The following is a 10,604-nucleotide window of genomic DNA, read 5'->3' as shown; positions in this document are numbered from 1 at the left end:
AGATTACATCGAATAGATCTCCACAAGAGAGGGGGAGATCATAGTATTGAGATCCAAAAAGAGAGAAGAAGCCATCTAGCTAATAACTATGGACCCGAAGGTCTGAGGTAAACTACTCACACTTCATTGGAGAGGCTATGGTGTTGATGTAGAAGCCCTCCGTGATGGATACCCCCTCCGGCGGAGCTCCGGAACAGGCCCCAAGATGGGATCTCGTGGATACAAAAATTTACAGCGGTGGAATTAGGGTTTTGGCTCCGTTTGATATTCCTTTTCTTCGAAACCCTAAAATAGGCAAAAATAGCATTTCTGGGCTGGGCCTCCGGTTAATAGGTTAGTCCCAAAATAAATATAAAACTGGATAATAAAGCCCAATAATGTCCAAAACAGTAGATAATATAGCATGGAGCAATCAAAAATTATAGATACGTTGGAGACGTATCAAGCATCCCCAAGCTTAATTCCTGCTCGTCCTCGAGTAGGTAAATGATAAAAACAGAATTTTTTATGTGGAATGCTACTAGGCATAATTTTAATGTAATTCTTCTTAATTGTGGCATGAATATTCAGATCCGAAAGATTCAAGATAAAACTTCATATTGACATAAAAATAATAATACTTCAAGCATACTAACTAAGCAAATATGTCTTCTCAAAATAACATGGCCAAAGAAAGTTCATCCCTACAAAATCATATAGTTTAGTCATGCTCCATTTTCGTCACACAAGAATGCTCTCATCATGCACAACCCCGATGACAAGCCAAGCAATTGTTTCATACTTTAGTAATCTGAAACCTATAAACTTTCACGCAATATATGAGCACGAGCCATGGACATAGCACTATGGGTGGAATAGAATATGATGATGGGGGTTATGTGGAGAAGACAAAAAAAGAAAGTCTCACATCAACGAGGCTAATCAATGGGCTATGGAGATGCCCATCGATTGATGTTAATGCAAGGAGTAGGGATTGCCATGCAACGGATGCACTAGAGCTATAAATGTATGAAAGCTCAACAAAAGAAACTAAGTGGGTGTGCATCCAACTTGCTTGCTCACGAAGACCTAGGGCACTTGAGGAGGCCCATTGTTGGAATATACAAGCCAAGTTCTATAATGAAAGATTCCCACTAGTATATGAAAGTGACAAAACAAAGGACTCTCTATCATGAAGATTGTGGTGCTACTTTGAAGCACAAGTGTGGCAAAGGATAGTAGCATTGTCCCTTCTATTTTTTTGGGCCTTATCTTTTTTTATGGCCTTTCTCTTTTTTTTTTTGGGATAATGCTCTAGAAAATGATGATCATCACACTTCTATTTATTTACAACTCAATGATTACAACTCGATACTAGAACAAAATATGACTCTATATGAATGCCTCCGGCGGTGTACCGGGATATGCAATGAATCAAGAGTGACATGTATGAAAATTATGAACGGTGGCTTTGCCACAAATACTATGTCAACTACATGATCATGCTAAGCAATATGACAATGATGAATATGTCATGATAAACGGAATGGTGGAAAGTTGCATGGCAATATATCTCGGAATGGCTATGGAAATGCCATAATAGGTAGGTATGGTGGCTGTTTTGAGGAAGATATAAGGAGGTTTATGTGTGAAAGAGTGTATAATATCACGGGGTTTGGATGCACCGGCCAAGTTTGCACCAACTCTCAATGTGAGAAAGGGCAATGCACGGTACCGAAGAGGCTAGCAATGATGGAAGGGTGAGAGTCCATATAATCCATGGACTCAATATTAGTCATAAAGAACTCACATACTTATTGCAAAAATATACAAGTCATCAAAAACCAAGCACTACGTGCATGCTCCTAGGGGGATATATTGGTAGGAAAAGACCATCGCTCGTCCCCGACCGCCACTCATAAGGAAGACTATCAAAGAACACCTCATGTTTCAAATTTGTTACATAACGTTTACCATACGTGCATGCTACGGGACTTGCAAACTTCAACACAAGAATTTCTCAAATTCACAACTACTCAACTAGCATGACTTTGATATTATTACCTCCATATCTCAAAACAATCATCAAGCATCAAACTTCTCTTAGTATTCAAAACACTCATAAGAAAAAAAATACCAATCTTGAATACCTAGCATATTAGGATTATTTAAGCAAATTACCATGCTATTTAGGACTCTCAAAATAAACTAAGTGAAGCATGAGAGATCAATAGTTTCTATAAAACAAATCCACCACCGTGCTCTAAAAGATATAAGTGAAGTACTAGAGCAAAACTATATAACTCAAATGATATAAGCGAAGCACATAGAGTATTCTAGCAAATTCCAAATCATGTATGGCTCTCTCAAAAGGTGTGTACAGCAAGGATGATTGTGGTAAATTAAAAAGCAAATACTCAAATCATACAAGACGCTCCAAGAAAACACATATCATGTGGTGAATAAAAATATAGCTCCAAGTAAAGTTACCGATAGAAGTAGACGAAAGAGGGGATGCCTTCAGGGGCATCCCCAAGCTTTGTCTTTTAGGTGTCCTTAGATAATCTTGGGGGTGCCATGTGCATCCCCAATCTTAGGCTCTTGCAACTCCTTGTTCCATAATCCATCAAATCTTTACCCAAAACTTGAAAACTTCACAACACAAAACTCAAAGTAGAAAATCTCGTGAGCTCCGTTAGCGAAAGAAAACAAAAGACCACTTCAAGGTACTGTAATGAACTCATTATTTATTTATATTGGTGTTAAACCTAATTTATTCCAACTTCTCTATGGTTTATAAACTATTTTACTAGCCATAGATTCATCAAAATAAGCAAACAACACACGAAAAACAGAATCTGCCAAAAACAGAACAGTCTGTAGTAATCTGTAGCTAGCGCAAGATCTGGAACCCCAAAAATTCTAAAATAAATTGCTGGACGTGAGGAATTTATCTTTTAATCATCTTCAAAAATAATTAACTAAATATCACTTTACAAATAAAAATGGCAGCAGTTCTCGTGAGCGCTAAAGTTTCTGTTTTTTACAGCAAGATATCAAAACTTTCCCCAAGTCTTCCCAACGGTTCTACTTGGCACAAACACTAATTAAACACAAAAAACACAACCAAAACAGAGGCTAGATAAATTATTTATTACTAAACAGGTGCAAAAATAAAGGAATAAAAATAAAATTGGGTTGCCTCCCAACAAGCGTCGTCGTTTAACGCCCCTAGCTAGGCATAAAAGGCAAGGATAGATCTAGGTATTGCCATATTTGGTAGGCAATCCATAAGTGGCTCTCATAATAGATTCATAAGGTAATTTAATTTTATTTCTAGGAAAGTGTTCCATGCCTTTCCTTAACGTAAATTGGAATCTAAGATTTCCTTCCTTCATATCAATAATTGCACCAATCGTTCTAAGGAAAGGTCTACCAAGAATAATAGGACATGAAGGATTGCAATCTATTTCAAGAACGATAAAATCTACGGGCACATAATTCCTATTTGCAACAATAAGAACATCATTAATTCTTCCCATAGGTTTCTTAATAGTGGAATCCGCAAGGTGCAAGTTTAAAGAGCAATCATCAAAATCATGGAAACTTAACAAATCACACAAAGTCTTTGGAATCGTGGAAACACTAGCACCCGAATCACATAAAGCATAGAACTCATGATATTTAATATTAATTTTAATAGTTGGTTCCCACTCATCATAAAGTTTTCTAGGGATAGAAACTTCTAATTCAAGTTTTTCTTCATAAGATTGCATCAAGGCATCAACGATATGTTTAGTAAACGCTTTATTTTGACTATAAGCATGAGGAGAATTTAGCATGGATTGCAACAAGGAAATACAATCAATCAAAGAGCAATTTCTATAATTAAATTCCTTGAAATCCAAAATAGTGGGTTTAGCAACATCTAGGGTTTTAATTTCTTCGATCCCACTTTCATCAAATTTAGCATCAAGATCTAAAAACTCCACCTTCTAGGTAAAGGTGGATCATATTCAGTCCCATCATTATTAAGATTCATATTTCAAAACAAAGATTTAATAGGGGACACATCAATAATTTTTAGATCTTCATCTTTATTTTCGTAGGAACTAGAAGAACACGCTCTTATAAAGGCATCTTTCTTAGCACGCATCCTAGCGGTTCTTTCTTTGCACTCATCAATGGAAATTCTCATGGCTTTGAGAGACTCATTGATATCATTCTTAGGAGGAATAGATCTAAGTTTCAAAGAATCAACATCAAGAGAAATTCCATCAACGTTCCTAGCCAAATCATCAATCTTAAGCAATTTTTCTTCAATCAAAGCATTGAAATTCTTTTGTGAAGTAATAAATTCTTTAATATTAGATTCAAAATCAGAGGGCATCTTATTATAATTTCCATAAGAATTGTTGTAGGAATTACCATAATTATTAGAGGGATTACTAGGATAAGGCCTAGGATTAAAATTTCCTCTATACGCGTTGTTACCAAAATTATTCCTACCAACAAAATTCATATCAATAGATTCATTATTATTCTCAATCAAGGTAGACAAGGGCATATCATTAGGATCAGAAGAAACACTCTTACTAGCAAATAATTTCATAAGTTCATCCATCTTTCCACTCAAAACATTATTTTCTTCTACCGCATGCACCTTTTTATTAGTAGATCTTTCAGTATGCCATTGAGAATAATTAACCATAATATTATCTAGGAGTTTAGTAGCTTCTCCTAAAGTGATTTCCATAAAAGTGCCTCCCGCGGCCGAATCTAAAAGATTTCAAGAAGCAAAATTCAACCCGGCATAAAAGTTTTGTATAATCATCCACAAATTCAAACCATGAGTAGGGCAATTACGTATCATTAATTTCATCCTCTCCCAAGCTTGTGCAACATGTTCATGATCAAGTTGCTTAAAATTCGTAATATCGTTTCTAAGGGAGATGATCTTAGCGGGAGGAAAATACTTAGAGATAAAAGCATCTTTGCACTTGTTCCAAGAATCAATACTATTTTTAGGCAAAGACGAAAACCAAGCTTTAGCACGATCTCTAAGCGAAAAAGGAAATAGCTTCAATTTAACAATATCATTATCCACAGCTTTCTTCTTTTGCATATCACATAGATCAATGAAGCTATTTAGATGGGTAGCGGCATCTTCACTAGGAAGGCCGGAAAACGGATCTTTCATGACAAGATTTAGCAAAGCGGCATTAATTTCACAAGATTCAGCATTGGTAAGAGGAGCAATCAGAGTGATAATAAAATCATTGTTGTTGGTATTGGTAAAGTCACACAATTTAGTGTTATCTTGAGCCATCGTGACAAGCAAGCAATCCAACACACAAGCAAACAAAAAGCAAGCGGGCAAAAAGAGGCAAATAGAGAAAGAGAGGGAGGATAGAGAGAGAGAGGGCGAATAAAACGGCAAGGGTGAAGTGGGGGAGAGGAAAACGAGAGGCAAATGAAAAATAATGCAATGCGGGAAATAAGGGTTGTGATGGGTACTTGGTATGTTGACTTTTGCGTAGGCGCCGGAAATGGCTCATTGTTGGAAATCAAATATTGACTTGCGCGAACCTCCCCGGCAACGGCGCCAGAAATTCTTCTTGCTGCCTCTTGAGCACTGTGTTGGATTTCCCCAAAGAGGAAAGGATGATGCAGCAAAGTAGCGTAAGTATTTCCCTCAGTTTTTGAGAACCAATGTATCAATCCAGTAGGAGGTTGCGCGCGCGTCCCTAGTACCTACACAAAACAAATAACTCCTCGCAACCAACGCGATAAGGGGTTGTCAATCCCTTCACGGTCACTTACGAGAGTGAGATCTAATAGATATGATAAGATAATATTTTTGGTATTTTTGTTATAAATATGCAAAGTAAAATAAAAGCAAAGTAAAAACAAAGGAAATAACTAAGTATTGGAAGATTAATATGATGAAGATAGACCCGGGGGCCATAGGTTTCACTAGTGGCTTCTCTCAAGAGCATAAGTGTTTTACGGTGGGTGAACGAATTACTGTTGAGCAATTGACAGAATTGAGCATAGTTATGAGAATATATAGGTATGATCATGTGTATAGGCATCATGTCCGAGACAAGTAGACCGACTCCTGCCTGCATCTACTACTATTACTCCACTCATCGACCGCTATCCAGCATGCATCTAGAGTATTAAGTTCATGAAAACAGAGTATCGCCTTAAGCAAGATGACATGATGTAGAGGGATAAATTCATGCAATATGATAAAAAAAACCATCTTGTTATCCTCGATGGCAACAATACAATACGTGCCTTCCTGCCCCTACTGTTACTGGGAAAGGACACCGCAAGATTGAACCCAAAGCTAAGCACTTCTCCCATTGCAAGAAAGATCAATCTAGTAGGCCAAACCAAACTGATAATTCGAAGAGACTTGCAAAGATAACCAATCATACATAAAAGAATTCAGAGAAGATTCAAATATTGTTCATAGATAAACTTGATCATAAACCCACAATTCATCGGTCTCAACAAACACACCGCATAAAGAAGATTACATCGAATAGATCTTCACAAGAGAGGGGGAGATCATTGTATTGAGATCCAAAAAGAGAGAAGAAGCCATCTAGCTAATAACTATGGACCCGAAGGTCTGAGGTAAACTACTCACACTTCATTAGAGAGGCTATGGTGTTGATGTAGAAGCCCTCCGTGATGGATACCCCCTCCGGCGGAGCTCTGGAACAGGCCCCAAGATGGGATCTCGTGGATACAGAAAGTTACGGCGGTGGAATTAGGGTTTTGGCTCCGTTTGATATTCCTTTTCTTCGAAACCCTAAATAGGCAAAAAAACAGCAATTCTGGGCTGGGCCTCCGGTTAATAGGTTAGTCCCAAAAATAATATAAAAGTGGATAATAAAGCCCAATAATGTCAAAAACAGTAGATAATATAGCATGGAGCAATCAAAAATTATAGATATGTTAGAGACGTATCATTAGTGTATGATTGAATCGGGGGCGTCACAAATGATATTGTTAAATTGAAGCTATTTTCGTTCTCACTTCAAGATCGAGCTAAAACTTGGTTCTCATCTTTGCCTAAAAGTAGTATTGATTCATGGAACAAGTGTAAAGATGCTTTTATTTCCAAGTATTTTCCTCCCGCTAAGATCATCTCCCTTAGGAACGATATTATGAATTTTAAGCAAGTTTATCATGAACATGTTGCACAATCTTGGGAGAGGATGAAATTGATGGTAAGAAATTGCCCTACTCATGGTTTAAGTTTATGGATGATCATACAAATTTTTTATGCCGGATTGAATTTTGCTTCTAGAAATCTTTTAAATTTGGCCGCAGGAGGTACTTTTATGGAAATCACATTATGAAAAGCTACTAAACTCCTAGATAATATTATGGCTAATTATTCTCAATGGCACACCGAAAGATCCTCTACTAGTAAAAAAGTGCATGCGATTGAAGAAATTAATGTTTTGAGTGGAAAGATGGATGAACTTATGAAATCGTTTGCTAGTAAGAGTGCTCCCATTGATCCTAATGACATGCCTTTGTCCACTTTGATTGAGAATAATAATGAATCTATGGATACGAATTTTGTTGGTAGGAACAATTTTGGTAATAACCCGTATAGAGGTAATTTCAACCCTAGGCCGTTTCCTAGTAATTCCTCTACTAATTATGGTAATTCGTACAACAATTCATATAGAAATTATAATAAGATGCCCTCTGATCTTGAGAACAATATTAAAGAATTTATTAGTTTTCAAAATAATTTAAATGCTTCGGTTGAAGAAAAAATGCTTAAGATTGATGGCTTGGCTAGGAACGTGGATTGAATTTCTCTTGAGATTGATTCTTTTAAAATTAGATATATTCCACCCAAGCATGATATTAATGAGTCTCTAAAAGCTATGAGAATTTCTATTGATGAATGCAAAGAAAGAACCGCTAGGATACGTGCTAAGCAAGATTGGTTTGTAAAAGCGTGTTCTTCGATTTCTCATGATAATAATGATGAAGATCTTAAAGTGATTGATGTGAATACTATTGAATCTTTGTATTCCAATATAAATCTTGATAAATATGGGACTGGATATGAGTCAACTTTAGCTAGAAGGCGTCCCAATGATTTAGAGTTTATAGATCTTGATGCAAAAATTGATAAAAGTGGGGATGGAGAGGCCAAAACTTTAAGTAGCAATGAACCCACTCTTTTGGATTTCAAGGATTTTAATTATGATAATTTTTATTTGATAGATTATATTTCCTTGTTGCAATCCATGTTAAATTCTCCTCATGCTTATAATCAAAATAAACATTTTACTAAACATATTGTTGATGCTATGTTGAAATCTTTTGAAGAAAAACTTGAGTTGAAAGTTTCTATCCCTAGAAAGATTTATGATGAGTGGGAACCTACCATTAAGATTAAAATTAAAGATTATGTGTGCCATTCTTTGTGTGATTTGGGTGCTAGCATTTCCACGATTCCGAATTTGATGATTGTTCTTTTAAATTTGCATCTTGCGGATTCCACTATTAAGAAACCTATGGGAAGGATTAATGATATTACTAGTGTTGAAAATATGAATTATGTGCCCGTAGATTTCATTGTTCTTGATATAGATTGCAATCCTACATGTCATATTATTCTTGGTAAACCTTTCCTTAGAACAATTGGTGCAATTATTGATATGAAAGAAGGAAACATTAGATTTCAATTTTCGTTAAGGAAGTGCATGGAACACTTTCCTAGAAAGAAAATTCAGTTGCTATATGAATCTATTATGAGAGCTACTTATGGATCGCATACCAAAGATGACAATACCTAGATCTATTGCAATATGCCTAGCTAGGGGCGTTAAACAATAGCGCTTGTTGGGAGGCAACCCAATTTTATTTTTATTTTTGCTTTTTTGTTACTGTTTTTCAATAAATTTTTCCTCTAGCCTCTTGTTAGATGTGTTTTTATGTTTTAATTAGTGTTTGTGTCAAGTAAGACCTTTGGGGTGGCTTACGATGATAGTTGATTTGATCTTGCTGAAAAACAAAAAAAATTTGCGCCCAGTAAAATAATTTTCATTTTTAACAGAAGCGCGATAAAATACTGATTCTTTTCGAACAAGATTTATATACAAATTTCCTCTGTTGTCTTAATGTTTCATAATTTTTGGAGTTACAGAAGTATTCGAGATTTGCAGATTTCTACAAACTATTCTGTTTTTGACAGATTCTGTTTTGTATGTGTTGTTTGCTTATTTTGATGAATCTATGGGTAGTATCAGAGGGTGTGAACCATGAGGAAGTTGGAATACAGTATATATTACACCAATATAAATAAATAATGAGTTCACAAGAGTACCAAAAGTGGTGATTTATTTTCTTATACTAACGGATCTCATGAGTTTTCTGTTGAGTTTTGTGTTGTGAAGTTATGTGTTTTTCTTGGAGTGTCTTGTATGATATGAGTCTTTGCTTTTTAGTTTGCCACAATCATCCTTATTGTACACAGCTTTTGAGAGGGACACGCATGAATCGTGATTTATTAGAATACTCTATGTGCTTTACTTATATCTTTTGAGCTAGACAATTTTTCTCTAGTGCTTCACTTATATCTTTTTAGAGCACGACGGTGGTTTTATTTTATAGAAATTATTGAACTCTCTTGCTTCACTTATATTATTTTGATAGTCTCTCTAAACAGACGGATGTGTGAGGAAATTTACGGGTTGCCGTTGTGCCCTAAGTAAGTGTAAGATATTAGTGTGACAGCTTCTAAGTAAGTGTAAGATACTAGAAGGAGATGGAGGTGATCAATAAGAATGGGCTAGTGATGGATTGTGTCCTCTTTGTGGTGTCCCAGAGACTGTGACCCACATCTCCTTCACCTTCTCCGCTGCTCGGTTTCTATGGTGCTTTGTATGTGAGGCTCTAGGACCTGATTGGGAGGCCCTGGACCCGGCAGGGGTTTTTGAAACTCGGGCCGGTCATACCAGGAGGAGGAGGTGCCCCTTCTGGTTAGTGTTCGTGGTGATGACCGGAACCCTCTAGACGACATATCTCCGGCAGTCGCTCTCTAGGCAATGGGATTAGGACCGGCTTGGTAGTATGATGGACGTGATGACGGTGGCAGCAAGTCATCTTGCCTCGTGGCATAGCCTCTGATCTATCGGCCGCTTGGTGGCGTTTTTTTCTCTTTTTTCCCGCGGTATTTGCATGGCAGATGCCATGGGATATCTTGAGCGTCGACGACATTCGGATGCGGGATTAGACACGAGCACTGATGGACACAGAGACGTACCCAGGTTCAGGGCCCTCGCGTAGAGGTAACACCCCTACTCCTGCAAGGATCACCATGATGAACACAAGGTGTACATGATTGCTCCTAGAGCTGTATCGGAGAAGGAAGAAGAGAGCTCTAGCTCTGCTCTCTCCCTCGAGTAAATGTGTGTAGTTTAATGAATGAGCCGACCCCCTGCTAGGGGGGCTCCCGGGAGGTCTTATACTCGGGCCTCCCAGGTTACAAAATGCCTAAGAAAGAGGGGTGGTCCCCCGTTGTCAGCGTCCCTGGCCTCCAGTGGGGCCCGCGGGCTGCGGGGTCCTGTTGGTCGCCA

This window comes from Triticum urartu, chromosome 5A (assembly GCF_056163025.1).
Source record: "Triticum urartu cultivar PI428250 chromosome 5A, HENAU_Tu73, whole genome shotgun sequence".
Lineage (NCBI taxonomy): Eukaryota > Viridiplantae > Streptophyta > Magnoliopsida > Poales > Poaceae > Triticum > Triticum urartu.
This window is presented reverse-complemented; position numbering follows the sequence as displayed.